Here is a 22,331-nt window from a genome sequence, read left to right on the forward strand (position 1 = left end):
AGATATTGCGTCTCTGACACCGAACGCCATCCGCACGGAGAGCTACTAAAGCGCTGCTACAGATCGCTATAAAAGAATGAGAGTGGGAAAGGGAGTGGTGCTGGGGGGGTATTTGCTGAATGGACAGCAAACAAAGTTCCCTGCGTGGCGCTATCACACGGCATCTTCCTATGTTCTGCCATCGTTCACGTTCTTTCTCCTCCCCGTACCCCCTCTTTTTTTTTTTACTATCCTCCCCTAGCTTACAACCACAACCAAGTTACCTACTAACGGTGACTACGACTGACCTGGTTAATATCAGTACCTTTCATTTTACTCTCACCCTTCCTCACAAATGCCTTTTCTGTGCTCTCTCTCTCTCTATCTCTCTCTCACACACACACACACACACACACAAGCGCATTCTCAGAAAATATGCGCAGCATGCACATTATCAACTGCAACTGCAGTCGGAAAGAATGAAACTATCGTTGTCGCGCTTGCTAAGCGCGACCCAGCAGCCCTACAGCTACGGTACGTACCGCGGGCACGCTATCTTTCTGTTTCGTTTATTTATTTATTTATTTATTTATTTATTTATTTATTTATTTATTTATTTATTTATTTATTTACATTACCTCAAACGTCCCTGAACAGGACAGTACATGTGGGTTGGGTACATATTGAAAAAACGGCGTGTCAGGCTAGGTAATGTGAATTGAAAGATAGTCTTTGATGGCAGCTTTGAAACGAGAAATGTCAGTCATGAGGGCGATGTCAGAAGGAAGGGTATTCCATTCACAGAATGTGTAAGAAAAAAGAACGTTGATACGTGGTGGAATGGGCGCGTGGTAGATACACAGCATTAGGATGCGTATAGCGGGAGAAAAAGAGACGAGCACTTTTGCGGCGGGAGATGAGCGATGGAAGACACAACCTGGATTTTAAGGCTCAAACACTTGTATTATACGAGTAGTCAGAAATAATGAATCTGGCAGCTCGGTTCTGAACCGATTCAATGCTGTTAATCATATCAACCTGATGGTTGTCATAAATAGCACAAGCATATTCTCGTTCAGTTCGGAGTAAAGTTTTATAAGCAAGTAGTTTGACTGAGGGAGATGCTGAAGACGCCCGCTTTCCGCGCAGGCAATCATTCAAGCGTTTTGTTCACCTCTGAATGTGCATAGAGAGCTCCAGTTCGTTCTTGGGCGCAACTTACCCAACTAGGCGATTTTCATGGCTGCACTTCCTGTTGCACTGCGCAATTCTGTGTAGGCGCCTACGCTTTCAAGTGTAGCAGTGCCTACACTTTGAAATGTGGCACAGCGTCTGCAGGCCGGGTGAACCTTGGCGGAGAGCGGTTCACCATGACGCAAGCTGAGACGTAAACTCGGGACGAGAATGCTGCCACCAGAGAAGCGAGACCGGGGCTCGTAAAAACTGGGCATGTCCAAACCTGATTCGGTATACGTCTCTTCACATTTATGGCGCCTCTCTCTCTCTCTCTCTCTCTCTCCTCCCCACTTTTCATCCCCCCATCCCGCTCCCATGTGTAGGGTAGCAAACCGGTTGAGCTAAACTGGTTAACCTCCCTGCCTTTCCTTATCCACTTTTTCCTTCCTTCCCTCCTTTATGACGCCGGACTTTTTTCACGCATGCCTTCGGATTAAATAGTGTCACCGCGAGCAAAACCTTGGCTTCGCTGAGCGAAGTGACTCGTTCCGTAGCGACACGAGAAAAAAGCTTATTTCGAGAATGCAATAAAATATCTCACGAACGCGGGGGCGCCCCTTGACGCCAGCGACAAACGACTGACGTTACGACCACTGCACAGAGGACGACGACGACGCGCAAGAAGGTCTGTTCTCGGTAAGTGCGTCAGACCGCAAAAAATAAAGAGCTCCAGGACACGTGCACCCCGGCTGCCTGCCTTTAGCGTGCGCGGCCCAGAAAGTGCATCAGCCACTGTTGCTTTCGCGAATAGCCCTGTGCCGCCACTCGCTGCTCGCGCAACGCATCTCCCGCCGGTCTTCGCAAGGGAGACGATGCCTGTCGGCTCCTTCAGGCGGAAGAGAGTAAGCTTCCAGGACGCGCACAACAACGCGCTCAAAGCCAGCCGCCTCCGCCACGCAAGAATTCGATCCTTTCTGGTGCTGTGCATCCTCCTCGTGTTCGCTTCCGCGGAAGTTTACTCTGTGACAGTCGCTGCTTCGGGAGCGGCGACTGCGTATCTGGCTGACAACAAGCAAGGACTCGCCGTGGAGGAGCTTCCGAAACATATGCTTCCCCTCGTTTTCTTTCATTTACATTTTTTTCTCTCTTTCTGGCTCACGCCAGTCCTCTAAGCATTTTTGCGTGCTGCGAGTGACAAGGAACGCGGCGTCCCGGCCAGTCCCCCAGAGGATGAACGGCTCCGCATCCTTCACAAGGGATGTGTATGCAGTCGTCCGCGCGGCCCAGCGACGCGCTGGGCCGCGCTTCAAGAGCGCAGCGGCGCAGCGACGCGCTTCAAGAGCGCAACGGCGGCAGGGCAACGATTGTTACGCTCGCAGTGGCAGATCCAATGGTGAGCGACGCGTGAGTTAAAAAAAAAAAGAAAACATCGTGAATTTCCGATGAGCATGTCGGAAAAGTTAAGTTCTCGCATGCAGCTGCTCGGTCAAGTGGGAAAGCGCCGGCACTGCGCACTCATCAACAGCAACAGTGCGCCCATCTTTCTTCCTTCGTTATTCTAAATTATAACTGGTGGTGTAGAGGGGTCGCGATTTCACAGCAGTCCTTTATCTAAGAGCCTAGCAGTATGCATGCCTCTGCGGGCCTTGCAGCATGTGACTTCGTCCGGCAAAATGCGCATAATCATGTGATCAACTTCAACTCATAACGACTATGAGATTATAGCCTGAGTCCCACCGGTAGGAACGACAAAATCTTAACTGCACCACTTGACCACACCAGCGAGATAACTTGCGCAAGAAATACAAAAGGTATTTTGAAAATTTTGGTTAATTTATGGCGTTTTACGTGCCTAAACCCCGATCTGGTTTAGGCACGCCGCCGTAATGAGGAACTCCAGTATAATTTTGACTTCCTGGGGTTCAACGTGCACCTAACGCACGGTAAACGAGCGCTTCTACATTCCGCCCTCATCTGAATCCGGCCACCAGGGACAAGGATCGAACCCGCGACCTCGAGCTCAGCAGGAGAACGTCACAGCTGCTGGTCTACCGCGTCAGTTTACTATGACTTTGTACGTCATATATAACGAATCTGTCGGTGAAATCTCATCATTTCTACCAATTTTTTTGGAGAGGAGAGAGAGGGAATATGATCAAGGACGTCCATACCAGCACCACCCAATACCATGAAATACAATAGCAGGCTGTCAATCAAGCTATCATCTCCAGCTTCTCAATCAAATCATCGACATCATTATGTATGTATGTACGTACGTATGTACGTATGTATGTATGTGTGTGTGTGTGTGTGTATGTATGTATGTATGTATGTATGTATGTATGTATGTATGTATGTATGTATGTATGTATGTATGTATGTATGTATGTATGTATGTATGTCCAGAACCAGAAGAAAACATAGTTTGCATTCGAGTCCTGTGAGCTAAATGCTCAGAATGTTGGTGCTGCGTTGGGCCAGACCGCTAGCTCAGGCCAACCGTCTCTGGAACCCGCACTGTTCTCATATACGTTATTCACACCGCGTTGCCCACCCACCATGCACACAAGTTGCGTTTTCCAAGAATGTATCACAGTGAAACCGTGTACATCAAACAGCATGTCAAAATACGTCCGCGCGCTCGCTAGACATATATTAAAAGTAGGTAGAAGGGTTAGCCGGGTAAAATGCTTGGCATGCTACTGCAGGTTTATTATTTATAACAAGCGATGCAAGGACGAGAAGAGAGAAAACACACGGATCAACTCGCACATAAACTCGGAAAGGGGCAACGGTCAGTGAGCAATATGAAAAGCACTGATTGGGAAGTGGTGCTTTCACGGCACCACCAATAAACAAAACGTTAACCATCCCTGTGGCGCAGCTCAAGGGACAGAGATGGATAACATTTTGTTTATCTATGGTGCCACAAAGCTCCACTTTTCCTTTTGTTCATATTACTTTGCTCATTGCTGCCGCTTTTCCGAGTTTGTGAGTGAGTAAATTGCCCGTTTTGTTGCTTTTCTTGTCCTTTTCATCTCCTGTTGATGCAAAATACTGCAGATTTTTTTGTTCGCTACTGTATGTATCTACTGCCAGTGTGCTGCACCAAATGCCCACACGCTGTGTGCGATTGTGCTCCTGGCGCGTGACCAAATGCATCTTTGTGACAAGGATTGCGGTATATGATGGGTACGAAAACGCCCTAATAGTCGATTCTAAAATCTCGTAGTAACAGACCTATTCTTTTTTTTTTCATTACAGGAAGAAGGCTTCTTGCAGGTGAACAGCATTTCGCGTGTTCTTTGTAGAAGGGCACACAAACTTTGAAAGCCCTTAGGGGCTCACTAAAAGCTGGAGCATCTCCACGACACGTATGTCTATAGAGGCCGACTACAGCATATACACGTGTCGGGGAGCCTACATAGCGAAAGCACATCTCGCATTACAAAAGACGCGGATATATGTGCGTTGGTACGTATCGTTCACTTGATGCCCTCGCTTTGCCTCGCATCTCCCTCGGGTACATTCGGCTCTCGAGAGAGCGCGAAAAGCACCGCAAAGCCGCGACCATTTCCCGCCGTACGTTATAGCCTAAATCTCGTCCCATAACACGATCCCGCCGAAACGCGCGCCGCCAAGCGGGTCACTTCAAAGCGAACTCACTCGAAACCGCAAGCGGTGCATTTTTCATTTTTCTCTCTTTGTGCGCAAGCTCCCTCCCGCTGCAGGTCTCAATATTTAAAGAATGAACGAAAATAATTCACAAGAAGGGGAACTAACGGACGTCAAATCAATTCGCGCAGGTTGTTTCACGACTCGTGAAGGGCCATCGAGTTAGTATATACATACCGACCGTTTCTAGATTACTTTGTAATCTAGAGGTAATCTAGTAACATTGATACATACATACTGCCGCAAAGCTGCACCGGAGGGCGCCACCGAAGCGACGACTTCCGACCGAGGTTTCAACAATGCAAGGTAATAACGGCCCCACAAAACTCGGCTCGCTCGCTATAAAGCTGCGTCGTGCGTTGCGACTCGGCAAGTATAACGTATTGCACGCACATATAACTGTACTATGTACACATGAAGAGCGGCGTCGTCGCCAGCGCTCGTCGTCACGTTTCGTGCGCCGGTATAGAGGGTGAAAAATATATATGCACATCTATTTCGAAAAAAAAGAAAAATACGGAAAGCCACGGCAGAGCAATCCTTTTGCGAATCCAACGGCAGCCTGCCACCGCGAGGCGCGGCGCATTACCTATTCATTGAAGGCTTCCGCGCGGCGTCGCTCGTTGGCGAGAAGAACGCACCCGAGCTGCTCTGCATTTCATTTTTTGTTGCTTTTTTTTTTTTTTTTAATGAACGCGCAGTCGCTGTAGCGTTGAAGAGCCTATACTGCACTACAACAGCGCTCTCGACGTATGCCTCCCGCGGTACGTGCCGAGCTCTTGTCGCATTTTGTCGTTACCTCCTTCTGCTCCCCCGCGCGCGGTTCGCGGGCTGTGCAGCTGCGGCGAACAAATCTTCGGGGGAGGTTTTGCTAAGCTTCGCTGCACCCCGCCTTCCCGCACGAGAGAACCCCGCAAAAAGCTATCTCTCTCTTTCCGCTCGATGCGACTTCTGGCGGCTGCCACCAACGGGCTGCCGCGCCGCGTTCTGGAAACCCGAGGGATAAACTCTTGGAATTGAGAGTCGACTCACTTGGTCTCCCTCCGGTTCCATATCCGCGTTGGCTTGCGACTCGTGTTCTTCGGTTTTCTTCTTTTCTTCTTTTTTTCTTTTTCAAGGGACCCTGTTATTTTTTCCCGCACGAGGATGAGCGGAGATTGGATTTTCACCGGCGCTTGCGCGAGAAGAGAGCACGCGATGACGACAATGGCACGCTGTCTGGTCGGACGTGTTCATGCCATCGTGCCATAGCAACCGGCACTGGTTGCCCTTCGGATTCTGGCACCCCGGAAGGTCGCCGCGGAAAGTGGGGATTCTGTGGGCTTTCGTACGAGCGACTTTGGAGCCGTTCTGTTCAGCATCGGTTTCAGTTACCGGTTCTGACGAAGCGAAGTATAGTAATAACCCCATGTTCTGGGTTGCTCCCTTCTTTCTTTATTATTATTTCTGACTGTAGTCTAGCTCCCTTGTGTTTCCTTTCATTTACCTTCTCTCTTTCGCTCAAACGCACACATACATACTTCTTTTTTCTATCCATTCAATGGATTACACAAGCGAATGAACTGTTCCAGGGATTTCGCGACCGGCTAAATAAAATTTGAAAAAGGAAGTCGCGAAGTAGGCAGCCTCCAGACAGGAAGAATATATACAGCGCGCCATGTTTCTCCTGTGAACTTGAAAAGGTGAAATAGAAATAACTGTTCGAGTACAATGCTATCTGCCCCTCCATGATGCTTTTGTGCGTTTCCAAATCGTCAATCCTGGAAACGAGATACTGCATTTCACAGCGGTCACTGGTGCTCTCACTGCACTATCTCTAGAACACTCGTATAGACCAAGATGAACTTATGCACGTGCGTACGAGATGCTAGCATATGTCTTGGGGGGGCGGGGGGGAGGAAGGGAGAAGGGCGCAAGTCGTGACCCCTCCCTCTAGGTGTGCCAGGGTGAAACGAGAAAAAAAAAATAGAATGGGGAAAACACAGAAACAACCGTTTGGACCAGAGGCGCCGCGAAGCTACTTCAACCGTCAATATCGCTCGATGCTTGCTTGATGGAAGGCGAGTTCCCCATCGGGAACACAAGTAGTCGTTTGCAGCTCCCGATAACGCGCCTGGTTAGTAGTACCTCGCGGTATACTTCTACATATCGCAAGCTACACTTAAAGCGCGTCTTCTGCTTTACTGTGTCTGTCTGATGCGTTGTTTTTCGGTCTGTAGAGCAAGCAACATGCCGCATGCTCTGAGGTGAGTCAGTAGGGCTCGATGTTATCGTTAGCCATAAGTGGATAGGCAGGTACCTGCGTTTCGTTCCTGTTTTGTCTTTTAGCTTATCCCACTCGCTCGCTTCGCTGTGTCGAGCATACCGGCCGTTTGTTCTTGGCGAAATGTCGCGTGAGCGGACGGACCCTGTGATTCATCGATAATTCATGTCTCGCACAACAACATAACCCGCATTGTCGTTGATTTGCTCCTTGTTTTCTGTGTTTGCTTGTGCTGATTTTGATTGTTTATATATCTGTGTATAGCGGGAGAGGATAGGAAAACAGGATGTAATAGGGGGAAGGGAAATATTTTAATGCTGTACAATGAGGCATATAAATAAATAAATAAATAAATAAATAAATAAATAAATAAATAAATAAATAAACGAACAAATAAATAAATGAGCCGGTCAATGGAAACACGAAAAACCGTAGTTTGCTTTTGTTGTAACTTTGGTGAAGTGTTTGCGAACATGACCCCGCACACCGGAATTGTCTAGTTCATGTAAGCACAGATATCACGAAAACTTGATGTCACGCCTGCATGCACTATGTACTCACAACATGCATCTTCCTTGAGGCAATATAACATATTTTTTCAACCCGTGTTTCTTAAGTCCTTATTTTGTGCCACTCAACTACTATCCTTCCTTGAATATTTATATATGTATCTCGACTAGCGTCTATTAATTCACTGCATATGTTGTTGTTGGTTTTCTTGTTGTTTTACTTCGACAGCTGTAAAAAGTCTGAAGCTTTGTTCGCCTTGTTGGTCTGTCTACCCATGCCATTGCGCTTATTCGACGACTGTTTTCGTCATCGACGTTATACTGTCGGGATCCAGGTCACCGCCTCGCTCTGAACTTCACCGTAGCCATTGTAAGAAGAAAAATTATTTTTGTCCTCAAGGGCCACTGCATTGTTTACGCTGCAGACAATACAAACCGCGACAAAACGGCTTCTATAAAACGTCTATTTGACCACCACGGTGGCGTCACTGAGCGCACATGTCTGTTCTGCATAATCGGAAAGGAAATCACGATATAAAACCTAACACAGCCAGCTCGTGGGTATCTCTAAATCTCAGAAAGCTGCTCCTATAACAGCGCATGCTATTTCACGATTACACATTAGAAGGTTCAACACTTGAGCTGTTAGCGCATACGTTTTACATACAACGTGGGGAAAACGAGCACAGGCTAGCCAACTACGACCACTATATTTCTAGCCGCAGAAAACAATCACGTATTTGCTGATTTATTGAGACATATGCTCTCGCACTATCCTTTTTGCATTCACAATTCGTTCATCTTTGATCATTTATCTCCACCCATCTTAACAAACTTAAGTTCACAGATCATTTTCAAAGATTCTCGGACCCTGGCCGCACGCGTCACAGGCTTACAAAGCGACGCGGACATTGCTACGTTTCATGAAAGCGACTGGCCTCAGTGACCGATTATAGGCGTGAAGTTATGGATATCCGCACGTACTCACACTGATGGTACCTTCTTCCATCCCCCTCCTTTCTTTTCTTCCCTCAAACCCCTTCCCCTGTGTAGGGCAGCAAACCGGACCTGCGTCAGGTTGGCCTCCCTACCTTTCCTTCCTTCCTTTTCCTCCTCCTAGATTCACATATATCAAAGTAACAAAACAAAACATACCCCATGTTTCCCCTGTGACTTGCAAAGATTAAAACTCTAATTCGAGGTCCCTAACATGTGTAACGGACCGCATACATTTTTGGTATTGCACTGTACCCCACTTCTAAAACGCGATAGCCTGATATGATTATACGAAATTTCTAGAACAGTCTTTATATTCACGTACTATTCTCTCAGGGTGTAGAAAGGTAGTTGAACATTATAAGAGACATATACAGAAAAGCGAATCCAATGTCGGAAAGATACACGAAACAAAGTTCTTCGTTGTTGGAAACAATGCTGGGATCTTTTGTATAACCCTCTACAGTTGCAAGGGCGCTCGCGTATATTTTTGCGGATCACTGCACTGTCCAAGCGTTCTTTCTGTTTTTTTTTTTCGACATCACTAATCAAGACAACTCAGTGCTTATATTGAAGTAGCCCTTTGGGGTAACACTTTGATACCATCTACAGGCAGTGCACCCAGCTAACAGACCAGTTCCGCGCTAAGCGCGTCGATATTAAGAAATTTTTTTGCAGTTCTCAAACTGGAGTTTCCTATAAAAATCACTAAAGGAATATTTGGCGCTGGCGTCTGCGGGAGCTACAAGCATGGCGGTTCAATCAGCATGGGAATTATGAGCTGTGTATACACGAATTTGCCTAAATTTAGTTCTTCTGGCTTTAAACGGCTTTGCAACGTTGCGAATTGGTCAATTTCAGGAAAACATGGCGTTAAAATGCAACAATTAGCAGTGAAAATGCTAGCGCGCAGCACGTGTAGTTGTTATAACGCCTTCGCACGTTTGTAAAGGTATGCCTGCTTCGAAATTTAGATCAATAAAGGCAAATGCACCTTAGAGGACACCACCACAAGGACGTTTGAAGCCACAACCAGGAAGATCAGAAAGACCCATGTTCAACTATACCCACCATTCCCTTCGTGGCAGCTAGAGTCACTGGAAAAAATTTCAGAGTACCGCATTCGTTTTCCCCGTGCCGCCGACACGTTCATTGGTCCAACCGTACCATATGTGACCTCTGGGGTGCCATATACCTTCCAAGCGCCGGGCGGGCCGGCTGAGTTAGAGCGCAGGCAGCGCAGGTTCCCAACGTATTTTGTGTGTGTGTGTGTGTGTGTGTGTGTGTGTGTGTGTGTGTGTGTGTGTGTGTGTGTGTGTGTGTGTGTGTGTTTGTGTGTGTGTGTGTGTGTGTGTGTGTGTGTGTGTGTGTGTGTGTGTGTGTGTTTGTGTGTGTGTGTGTTCCGATTGTCGCGCTCGCATTTGACTGCAAGGAAATCATGCCTGGCTGCTGCGCCTTCGGATGCAGCAACCGAACTGAATCTGGAAATACTTTTTTCTCGATTCCGACCGGGAAAAATGACCGAGGGCGTCATTCTGCGTGGTTACACAGAATCGGCCTGCAGAACTTCAAGCCTACAGAAAACACCCGCGTGTGCGAGATATAAGTACACCTTGCTTGTGCTTTTCGGCACTGTTTAGAAAATATTTAGGCGAAGTGCACGCGGTGTTAGCGATGCTACGAAAATAGTGCATCGCAGGGATCATTCGCATCTTGCACGCTTGACGCGGGTACAAGTGTACGCGTTTGTTGCTCAACACACGTGGTTATTCCGTGCTCGTGGCACGCGAAGGCACACTTGTCGCGATAGAATTCCGCGTCCTCACGTGCACCAGGTACTCGCATGATTTCTCCGCGCACGTGAGCGCGCTCTCGCCTCGAGTCGCTCGACCCATATGGTACTTGTTTTTCGCAGATCGTGACGATCGCAGTCACTAAAAACATGGTCAATACGGGGCCCATGATACTTCCTTTTTTCCACTCATCCTTTGCTCATTTATAGATACGCATTTCGAGCTTGAAACCAATGGCCAGGTGATATTCACAACACATGCTTCAAATTTTGAGCTTGTAAGCCGAGCACATGCAATGAACTGAAGTCAGCATGCATATTATGTTTTATGTTGAAATGCTACGGTGCATACCCAAATAATCTTGTGCTTGATGCATAACAAGAAATACAAAACAACAGAACACCCAGTAGCTTTAGTTTCACTGTGTCACTATGCATGTTACATAAGCCGCTCTAAATGCACAAGAATTTCATACATCGCCTATGTAACTTAGAAAAAAAAGTGCTGCGTCACCAGCGGGCGTTCCTGCTTTTTTTTTTTTTACACAGGCAGCAAATCTTGGCGTTCTAAGAAAACAGTCATAAATAAGTTGAGAAGAGTAGCCGCTCATGAACGCACTAGACAGCCGCCTTCATAAATCGCAATGTAGCAAGCTCTCGCTCATTATCAGTGTACAGAAGTACATATACGTTGCTGTAATCACGCAAATGGCTCATATTGGCCTTCCACAAGATTTAGTGCGCAAAATGGTCATCGAAGTTGGTTTTTACGCCTGCTGTGCACAAATCGTCTTACGATCACGGCCAAACTCCGGTGCGCACGCGGCAGTCGCAGTGTGTCGTGCGTATACGGCGGACAAAGTCACCCTGCAGAATCGAGGACGCGCGGTATCCGTTTACAAACTAAATTGGATGTATCCGATTTAGCTTGTGAAATTATACAATGAACGTACGTGCCTGTGACACTGTCAGGTGTTAGTTTCGTCCTGCTTGGAAACATTCAATAGAAGCCGATGGCGGTCCACGATGTTCATGTCCAAAAGCACAAGCTTCCCTCATTCCGGCTCGAAGTGACGAAATGTTTCCTTCGTAGCTCGCTCCGCGGAAGGGAAAAAAAACGCGTGCATAAGCTCCCGATAGCGGCGGTAAGCTGCTGCCCACAATCGTAGCACAGTTCCAGCAGTAAACACGATCGGCGTGCAAAACAACCACCGGCTGCATTACTTCGCACAACATAGCATTTTATTTTCGTTCTTAGCAACCATTATCTCCGGGCACAAAGTATTTGTACTGCAGTAAACATTCAACCCGATGTGTCACCGAATATCAAGCTCTTCCAACACGGCGGCCTTCCCGCGACGCAGTCGGCTTGGAAGGTATATGGCGTTGGCCGCTCAGTGTTGCCAGTCAAATCCCGACCTTTGCGGTACTCTGAATTTTTTCCAGTGACTCTAGTGGCAGTACGATCGCAGCGCCACCTGCAGTTTCCTACGGTAATCGTAGCAGGAAACCCCATGCTAAATAGCTGCCCTCTGGCGGCACGGACGCTCCACTTCCGCACGAAGCGGTCTGACAAGGCGAACGCGTTTGCTCGGTCTCTGGTATTCCATCGTCTGCACATTCGCAAAGATGGGGAGGACCTCGTCTTTTCCATCGCGCCACCGTGCCACGCGAAGCTGTGAGTACAGTACGGCGTCTCGCGGTCGATGGTGCAGCGTTCTGGGGCGCGTCAGCACCCTCCACCACCGGGAGGGGGGGAGACAGTGGCGGCCATTAGGCGAGCTAATTTGCGGCCGGCTCGAGTGACTCTGTCGCATTGGGCTTGCGCCTTTTCACCCTCTCCTCCCTCTTCCGTCACATCCACCCACGCACGACGGCAGACACGGTGCCGCTCTCGACTTTGCTCTGCGAAGCGCACAGCGCCCCGCCGTACATGATATAACATCAGTTCTGCCCTTATGACGTGCCTCTGATGACATCACTGTGGTTCTTGATAAACTCCATTGAAACATTTGAATGTCGGCGCAGGTGAACAATCCCTTGTGTATTGTTGATCACGGTGAATCTTCTATATTAAACCTAGAAAAAGCGCGAAGAAAAATTAAAATAACTTCATTCACCATTGCTCCTAGCCATGGAGAATGCATTCGTACAAAAAAACCCGAAATGTTATTAGAATTAAGGCATAATTAACAGAGCAATGAATTAACTATTACATGGTTTGCTGAGCTATCCACAATTGGCACTTCACTCTGGCATGCCGAAAACGCTACTATAGCTTTTGCGTAAAATTTCCCGCGCTTTAATCAGAATTTTGAGGCATCAGTCTCAGCGTACCGAAATCATTCAGTGGGATTTGTAGTGTTAATGGGATGCTCGAATGGTACTATAACCATTGTTACACTTTGAGCCTGACGTATGCTTCCAGCTCAAAAACAAACGGCACGTATTTTGTCAAGCGTCAACATAACACGACATCTTTGCAAAGGACTTCTTGTTCGAAGGGAAGGGTAGCATCTCGTGACTCAGCTGGCGTAATATGACGTCATATGTGGTTCCATGCTCCGCTTTCGTTTGTAGACAGCGAACGAATAAAGCATCAGGTGTACGGAAAGTCGAACAGGCCTAATGGGCCGAATCACTTCAAAGCCCTCCAGGCTTCGGATGGTCTGCGATCTGTAGGATTGTACTAACGGAAATAAAGATGTATGTATGTATGTATGTATGTATGTACGTATGTATGTATGTATGTATGTATGTATGTATGTATGTATGTATGTATGTATGTATGTATGTATGTATGTATGTATGTATGTATCAGTGAGACAATACGACAGAAGAACTGGGCACGACACATAAGAAATCGATTGACTATGAGGCACGCATGACGTCACTCGCCACTACCTGTCATTTTTTGTTTCATTATATCTTAATCTAATAACGTTTTTATGCGATGCTGCTACGCTTCGCTTGACTGTATTTACAATCCAGCTTTTCGTACAACTTCGCCTTTTTGGAGTTTCGATGTTGCCAGGGTGCTTAACCAGCGCCGCGCGCGCAGCTGGTTTTCTTGCAGCACCACCAGATGACGCTCACCTCCGCGCATCAGCAGCAGCGGTGGCACCGGCCGGAGGGAGGGTGTAAGGAGAAAAAAGAACCAGAAAGCTCGCATTCGCGCATGGATGGCTGCACGGTAATGCGGAAACAAAAGTTTTTTGCGAATAGAATTGATTCAAATTGAGCTACTTACGTATGTGCATGCTGCCTATGAAACCATGATGCGTTCAAGGCGTCCGTCGTACTGTCTAGTAGTCAGCAACTCAGATTAAAAAGAGTCTCGGTATAATGTGCGTGCGCGCACGCTGGCGTGTGTGCGTGCGTGCGTGTGTGTGTGTGTATATATATATGTGTGTGTGTGTGTGTGTGTGTGTGTGTGTTTCCGCCGTGAACGTGGTTGTCACACTGTCGATGATGATGATGATTGTTTATTCAGGCACTGGTCAGATTTTGAGGGGGGGCATTGTCAAATTCCGCCATATTGTCACCTGCGATTGGCCCATTGGGGCTGCTGCGGCCCCTATATGATTGGTTAGAATATCGCAGTTGCCGAAATATGGTGGCATCTGATAATATGCTTAATAGAACCCGGCCCTGCTTTTATTTTGTCTATGACAATTTATTGTCATCGTCAGTTTCTTTCCCTTTCAATTACTCCACGTCTCTCTCGCCACGGCTGTGTAATAATGAAAAATTCTTATATACGACGAACTGTTCGTCCTCACACTGTCACATGGCCGAAAGTAATGATAGCCAGAACGCATGACGCTATGACAAACGATGGTGTTTGTCTTTGCTATGCTACAATGCATCACTTGCAGTATGTGCGTTCCTTGTGTGTCTGATACCTGCAGGATAAGCAATATGAGAGAGAGAGAGAGAGAGAGAGAGAGAGAGAGAACGATAAATACTTATTATGAATGAGCATGTTGAGCCAACCGCGAACCAGTTATTCGAAGTAGATTCACGCTGCTTGGTCGGAAAGAAAGAAGAGAAACCTCGTGATACGAAAAGAACAAACACTTCAGCACACATAGGACAGCCTATGAGCACGTTTGGTTTGCATACATTCTGTACATTATGTACAGAACGCATGCTCAAATTGGGATCAACCTGTTCAATGTTACTCTTTTATGTCGAAGGTAGACATTGCCAATTGCCTTAAAAGCCTGTCAATGTGGCCTTGAAAGTGTATTTCAGCAATCAATGTGTATGCACAAGGTTTATACTGTTACAATGCAAACCTATTGGACGGTCGCCTACGGTTACCTTCGGCATGAAACAAAACAGGTTGGTTTCGAAAATGGCATGGCGCCAGAATAAGTGCGTCCGCCAAACGTAGACACCGCAACGCACGCGCATGTTGACTTCGACCTGTGTAATGTTATTCTTTTATGTCGACGGTAGACATTGTAAATTGCCTTGAAAGCGTGTCAATGTAGCCTTGAAAGTGTATCTCTGCAATCAATGTGTATGCACATGGTTTATATCGTTACAATGCAAACCTATTAGACGGTCGCCTGCGGTTGCCCTCAGCATGAGAGAAACAAAACAGGTCGATTTACAAAATGGCATGGGGCCAGAATAAGTGCGCCCGCCAAACGTAGACACCACAACAGTCCAAGCGTAATGTCACACTGTTCGAGTCTCGGCATCCGATGTGGCAATTGCATCTTCGTTACCCTCGTTTTGCAACACTGCCGGTTCCAGTCAACCCATTAACATTGAGAAAGATCACCGTGTCGTAAGTGGCCGTTGCACCAGGAGTCACCGATATTAATTTCGTTCCATCTGCGTTCCAGACGGTCGTTGAGCCACAGAGGTGAGGTTAACGGCTAATTCACTTACGCCTTTGGACGCGGCGGCGGGCTCCAGACAACCTAGTAATTTTTGCATTTCGCACCACACAGTAAGGTTGCCTCATCGTACCCAACTTGCTTGTGACGTGAAGGTTGCTGCAGAAGTGGTTCTTATAACTGAGGAAGAAGTTGACTGCCGCATCCGACCTGAATGGTCGGCCTGAGACGTGGGCTACTGGTAACGTGATAACCTTCCTTCAAGAGCAGTATGTGTCCCTATTGTGTTCTTTCCGATATCTCTCGTTTATAGCGTAATGTCATGAGTGGGCAATGCTCGGCATTGTGTCTTGTAGTGGAAATGCGATTTGGAGACATTCGCGTCCGGGCGTACAACGGCATCGCACCAAGAAGTCGGTACGCCACGAACTGTGGGTAGCGATAAAAAGTCACGTGACAACGGGCGTCCTGCTGTTAGTGAAGCAGTCGACCATCCCTTCTCTCCCTCCTCCCCTCCTCCTTCTCCTTCTCCTACTCCTCCTCCTCCTCCTCCATTAGTCACTGGTGTCTATGTGCCTCCCGTTTATTCTATTTCTTTCATTTCGTTCTTTCTTGTTTTTCTTGCTTTGTATTTTTCCTTTTTGGCCAGAACATGCTGAAGGGTCCACCTATTTCATAAGGAACAGCCACATATAATAACCAGCACCATCATGGTTATCGTAACTGAGCACATCAACAGCTGCATATACGGAAGAAAAAATCCGATGGATTCAACCATTCCTTGGGCCCTGATCTCATTTACTGAGGCAGTGGATTTTTAAAGTGTACAGTGACGTTTTCTCAAGAACACAATCTTAACGATCCACACATGGTCATCTTCGTCCTTTTCCATGTTGCCCGCAGCGCGCTCCGAAATACGCGCACCGACGACGCCAAGAGTCATGCGTGGCCCACAAAATACTGTCAATCTCGCAGGCTGCGAGAGAGATCATTAGTTGGCGTGTTGACATCTCTTTATGAGCTTAAAAGAATACCTCGAACTTTCTAAGTCAGCGCCTCTCGTTTTTCTTCAACACAAGCATAAAAAAAACAAGAATTAAAGTCTGTAGTCATACCACTAAACTCTGAATGGCAGCGTTCAAAATGAATGCGGAAAATGCGCATCGCCATGTTTTCAAGCTTTGGCCACTTTTCTAGGTAAACATTTTACACTAAGTCTGAAGTTGAAACCGAAATTATTTCAGACTGCGACGAACAGCCCGCATAAGCACAAGTTCTTGTATACGGCCGTCTCGTGCGTGCAAAAGCATCGCACAGCACAGTGTCGTGTTTTGCTGCCATTCTTATCTTGTTTCTCTTTAGTGCGTCGTTAATTAGACGTGCGGAACCTCTTAGAAAGGCAGCGGACAAAATCATCCTTCTTCTTTTTTTTTTTTTTTTTCAGTACACGGGACTTGCCTGACAGGCAGCCAGCCTTCCCTGCGAGCACCTGGAGATTATTAACGATAAAGAGGTGAGCGTAACCGATCGATGTTCCAAACAAAGAGAAGCTCCAGCTAATGGACGGCACCTGGCTGTTTTTGTTTAACCTCTCCTTGCGGCGTTCATCGGTGCGCGCGCGTTTTTTATTTGATCGTAGGTACATCATGCCGGTTGGGCTCAACCCTGATATCGACGGCGCGGGCCGCAATCGGCAATTTTTAGAGCTGAGCACCGCGTGCAGCTGTGACCCAGTTTGCGAGGGGGTTTCGCTCGCATCTGGCCAAAATATTTACGTACGACAAGCTTCGGGCAACGTATGGCGCAAGAAACACGTATGACTGTTTAGTTCAGCATGCGATATTGTCGCGATATTTGGCGCTTTCAGGCATACCTACTGTAAGCTAGTAACGTGAATTACGTGCTTTCTTTTTTTTTTTTTTTGCACAAAAGCTCGTTGCGCAACCCATAGATGAGAGAAAACCTTGTTTTATGCATACTGACAATGGTAACAGTGTGTGCTATTTTTACTGGTGAAAAATCAGAAATAGAAAGTACTTAAATGTGTTTGTTTAGTTTTCTAAATAATCTGCAGTACATACTTTCTTTTTCACTTTTGCAGGGTACAATAAAGGTCAGCTTTGTCGAAGAATATTTTTTGTTGTTGTTGACGTAGCAGTTTCCTGCACCCAATTATCCATTCGGCAACGGCGCGATGGTTTTCTTTTTTTTCTTTTGCTCTCTCTCTCTCTCTCTTCGCACTTGAGTTCATCCATTTTCGCCCGTTTTATGACTTATTACATATTGTTACGATTTGCAGCTATAATTCCATTGAGTGCGCCATTCACATTTCCTTTGTAGGTCACGTATAAGTACTACATGGTGTTGTGATGTGTAGTGTTTTTGATTGCACGCACGCAACAGTGTGTGTGGGGGGGGGGGGTGCCTTTTTTTATTACGACGTCTACTTTGTGAAGTACTGGCTAAAGCCTAAAGTGAAATCCAGCCGCCGAGGCTGGGAATCGAAGCCGCCAACGCGTTTTCAGCAGCAGAACGCTGCACACGGACTGATTGGCCGCGGTGAGCTGGAGTGAAACAAAAAATAAAGACAGGAAAGTAAGGGACGAGAAGAGAGGAACAAAAAAAGGTTGCGCATGTTAAAAACGAGTGCACTGCATATATCTGACTGCGGCGGTTACTGTAAGTACTAAATGCTTTAACGAAAACAAGAGGAAAATACTGGTTCACCCAGCATTCCAATATGGTATGCAGGGAAAGAAGGAAATATTAATGGAATTTATGAAAGACTTACCGAAAAAAATCTAACTGGATTTACCCATTCGGTAGCGACTCTGAGCTTGCCATCTATGTACCTTCGCTTCTATCGGATGGATTAATACATGAATGGTGTGCCAATTCCTGCATTTCTCTACTTTGATGGCAGACAATATGAGTCCGTGGGGACAACTGTGATTATGAAATTACAAAAGGACAAGTAATTCTTTTTTTTGTATTTATTTTCGATGTGCTCGTTGCTGGTATGTTCCTGCTTGCCGTATTAACGTGGCTCTTTTCTTTAATTTCTTGCTCCTGCATACAGAAAAACAAGAATGGTCCTGCTATTGTCTGGGCTGCTATGTATAGTGTTTGTTAAACCTTGGGTATACATTTTATAACTGATAGTCCTTTATTAACCACCGGGTCAGCTAACAAGGGCCCGATGCTTAAGCTAAGCAGCGAAATGAGATTTATGTGTACAGTGGGCAACAACATATTAATACAATTACTTCGAGTTACTCTTGAAATAAGGCGTAAATCAACCAATACCGACATCACGGCACCAGTGATGATGGTTCTCTAGGATACTCTATATGTACTGCATAGTATATATCTGCGAACACATAAACACAGGACGTCACGAAAGCACTACCAGCCGATCACGTAATCATGTGAGTCGAGGCGGCTGCGGACGGTCAGCTGGTGGTTTAAGCAGCAATAACAGCTTTTCGCTGTAAAGCTGCGAACTGCGACACTCCCAACCATTACGGTCAAGTGAACAATATATATATATATATATATATATATATATATATATATATATATATATATATATATATATATATATATATATATATATATATGTGTATTGTAGCAAACTACAGCTAGTCCTTCGGCTTTGGACACATCTACTGCGACGGCAACATGATGTCGCAGTGGACCTCACCATTTTTCTCATCAGCTTTTTTCCTTGCGGTGCATGCAACGTCATCTTAGTCCGCCATACAGTGTCGTCTGCTGTCGCTTCCGAAATACGTGAACAGCCGCCACCCTTTCGGGGTATGCGTCGTCCTCAATACCCTGCACCAATTGCCAAACACCAAAGGCTAAATTCGAGGGGCTTCTTTGTGCCGTGGTTAACGAACTGCTGACTGCTTCAATACAGCGCGAAGGACGGGACAAACAAGATAACAACACGACACAGCGCTTTGTCGTTTAGTTTGTTGTTTGTCGACTTCGATAGGTCACGCTTTCATAGACTGTAGAGATGTTTTATATTTTATGAACATTCTGTAAAGAACGTTTTAAAAGAAAGAGACGCAGAATTAGGTTTCTAGCATTTACGAATACGTGTGGCCCTTAGTAAGGAAATGTTCATGCGCTAGGCCTGTACATTCTCTGGAGATCTAGACTGTGGGATTGACACGTCAAAAGCCCGCGCTCTATCAGATCCTTCCTTTCTTTTTTTCGTGAAACTGCAGCTTATGTAGAAATTATTCATGCTGTGCAGGAACTTCCGCCGGACTGAATGCACTTGTTGGGTGTATGTGTATATCATTACCTGATATTTGAGTAAGTGTGTACCGATGTTATCTTTGTATTATGATATCCTTTTTTTTTTCTATGTATAAAAATAAGCTGAATGTTGCACAGTATTCAGTGCGCCCGGCTTCTAGCAGCGCATTGCCACAAGAGCGTATGTTCGATTCCCAGTGGCGCGCAACATGTTGTGTTTCTTCACCATATGCTGAGGGTGAAAATCAGAACGAGGAGGTAGCCTGACGACGTGAAACATCGTAATGCGTTTATGGATGTATAAAGACTGCTTGGCTTGCCCGATAGCCAAAACACCCTTAAGGCGTGAGACCGAATCCTTGATTGGAACAAATAAAGTTCTTTTCCTGGCAAGTAAACATGACGATAGCCGCGACAGACTACACGAATAATGCGCGTATGAACTTTAGTAGTTATCACCGTTAAACACGAGTTAGGTATTTCAAAGCGCACCACAGGGTGAGTAGCAAAACATAGTTTTCAACTGCGGCCTCTGTCATTGCAGGTGAAGTTTGAGTTTGTTGTCGTGTACAACAAAAAATGTGTAACCAGAGGTAAAGGTGTTAGCAAATTGAGATAAACCAACACCCACCCTTGAGAGTGTAAATATAGTGGTGCACGATAACATAGAGGTTCAGCCTTGTGAGTATGCTTACCATATTTTACAGAATACCGGGTTACCAGAAACGTGGACGGCTGCAAACGCTGGTACCGGCACCCTGTGGTGCTTTGTCGAACCACAACACATTAGACGTATTTTTCTGGGTGTTCTTACCGAATAATTTTTAAATAAAGGTGTATGGGAACAATTGCGTTGTCGCCGACACTTTCTATTACTAGCTAAGCAGAAAATGGCTGCTCACTAAAGTAATAGCTCTTTCTCCTCCCTAGCTAAACTCTGCGCAACCGGTATTGCTCCTGCTGCCCTCGTTTCTGGTAGGCATTAGAGAATTTTAGTGCGTCCGGTAGTCCGGCAGGCGCGGGCGCTTTGCCGGATGAGCGGGGTCGTAAACGTGAGCGGCCAGATTGGTGGCGCCAGCTGGTGGTGCAAAGCTCAACCACCTAAACACAGAGCCAATTACTATATTCTTCTTAGCTGGGGTGTAAGTTTTCGACAGCAGCGTAATTGAGAACACAATTACGCCGCTGCCGAAAATTTGCACCAGCAGCGAAGCAGAATAAAGTAGGTTACTGCAATTTTAGCTCTGTGTTTGTCTGGTTGAGCTCTACAACACCAGGTGGCTTCACCGCTCCGGCCGCTCACGTTTACGCCGCCGACCGTCCGGTAATCCGCCCAAACCGCCCCAGTTTGCCGGAATAGCAGACACGCTGAAAGTCTCTATTCTGCAAATGGTAATATGTGCGCAGACAAGCTAAATCTGTCTGACGACGATGACTCGGCGATAACGACAACTGCGCAAAGGCTGCTGCAGCGCTAAAAAAAAGGAAGAAAAACTGGCGGGCGAACAGAGAAACGAAACAAACAGAAAACCCAGTTTCGAGATCATAACGGCTTCGCAGTAAGAGTCGCGTGAGCGCGTGTTTTCTTCATGTTATGCTTTAGGCACACGTGGCGCTCATTCAGCACTCAAACTCGCCGCGGACGCGAGTGTCGAGCCGGTTGTTCCTGCGCATCGATCGCTCTTCTTGCTTTTCGGTTTGGCGCGTGACGGAAAGCAACAACTACAGGCCGGCGGCCTCACAAAGCCTGGCCAGTTTTAGCAACGCAGGTGGAGGATTGAAAGGCTTGGTTAGAGAACTTGATTCGCGAGCAAGGCGGCATAAGAACGCTAGAGCCAAAAGAAGAAAATGAATTCAGGGACGCTATAAATGTTCGATATACAATATATGTTGCTATGCAGAAGCGCGGTCAGGTCCGTCCCCTATACGTATAGGGCAGCAGCAGTATACGAATGCCAAAACGGCAACATATTTAGTTACTCTTGACAAAATCGGGTATGCCTGCTACAAAAGCATAAGTAAATATCACTCGTACTATGAACGAAAGCTCGTGCCTGACACCCGTGCCACAAGTGCGACATAAAACTTGGAGGTGCATGCATTTAGCGGGCATTAAGGCAGCGCTTGCTGTGCTTAAGCTGTACATCTAACTTATGCTTTGGCATTGGAAAATTCGTCACTGCTACTGTTGGTGATGGTTGTGTTGTGCCTTCAGGCACGCGCCTACAAAATGGGTTATGGGCCGAGAATAGGGTCGTCGTACGCACAGATAATGAGTTCAGAAAAATGAACTTGGAAAACTAAAACTACGAATAAATTAGTAGTGTGCGATCCAGAAGTGGACGGTCAGAAGAATGTGCGATTTGATTATTTAAGAATGAAAAGAAGATTCACTGAACAATTAGCGTGGTATAAGTTTTGGTGCTTGAATGTAATCACACACCGCCTCAAGGACGTCCCTGCGAATAAAACTCAGTGTATATGCCCCAAGGGAGACTAACACTCCAGCACTTAAATTACGCCATAGAGGCCCGAAACAGGGAATTATTCTTTTTCGTTCAGGACAACTGCTCATATAGCTAAAAGAGTGCATATTACTTTGAGTGTGTCCCAATTCTGGTCAGCATTGAATAGAGTTCACTCTAACTGCTAAGAGTACATCAGAGTGGCTTGTTCTCTGAGTCTTTCCTTATGGTTATTTTTGCTTTTCCTTTTCGTTTTCTGGCATACCCTTACTAAGAGGTGATCCTCAAGCCCAAGTAGCGAAACGTATCTGTAAGACGTCTCTGCGACTTGACGCCACCTCGCGTCGTCAA

The 22,331-nt window shown here is 46.4% G+C and overlaps 1 protein-coding gene and 1 long non-coding RNA gene across 4 annotated transcripts in view; one reads left to right on the top strand and one right to left on the bottom strand.

Annotated features, from left to right (window-relative positions):
* The window catches only part of LOC140218495 (uncharacterized), a 258,183-nt gene extending 240,294 nt beyond the window's left edge, over positions 1–17,889 (top strand). Inside the window, exon 3 of the long non-coding RNA XR_011894770.1 lies at positions 16,688–17,889. This is a non-coding gene — a long non-coding RNA (uncharacterized lncRNA). The remainder of the gene's footprint in view (positions 1–16,687) is intronic.
* Positions 1–22,331, bottom strand: part of LOC126530925 (disintegrin and metalloproteinase domain-containing protein 10-like) — a 171,441-nt gene that overhangs the window by 60,718 nt on the left and 88,392 nt on the right. The window lies entirely within an intron of this gene.

The sequence above is a fragment of the Dermacentor andersoni genome, chromosome 5 (genome assembly GCF_023375885.2).
Source record: "Dermacentor andersoni chromosome 5, qqDerAnde1_hic_scaffold, whole genome shotgun sequence".
Lineage (NCBI taxonomy): Eukaryota > Metazoa > Arthropoda > Arachnida > Ixodida > Ixodidae > Dermacentor > Dermacentor andersoni.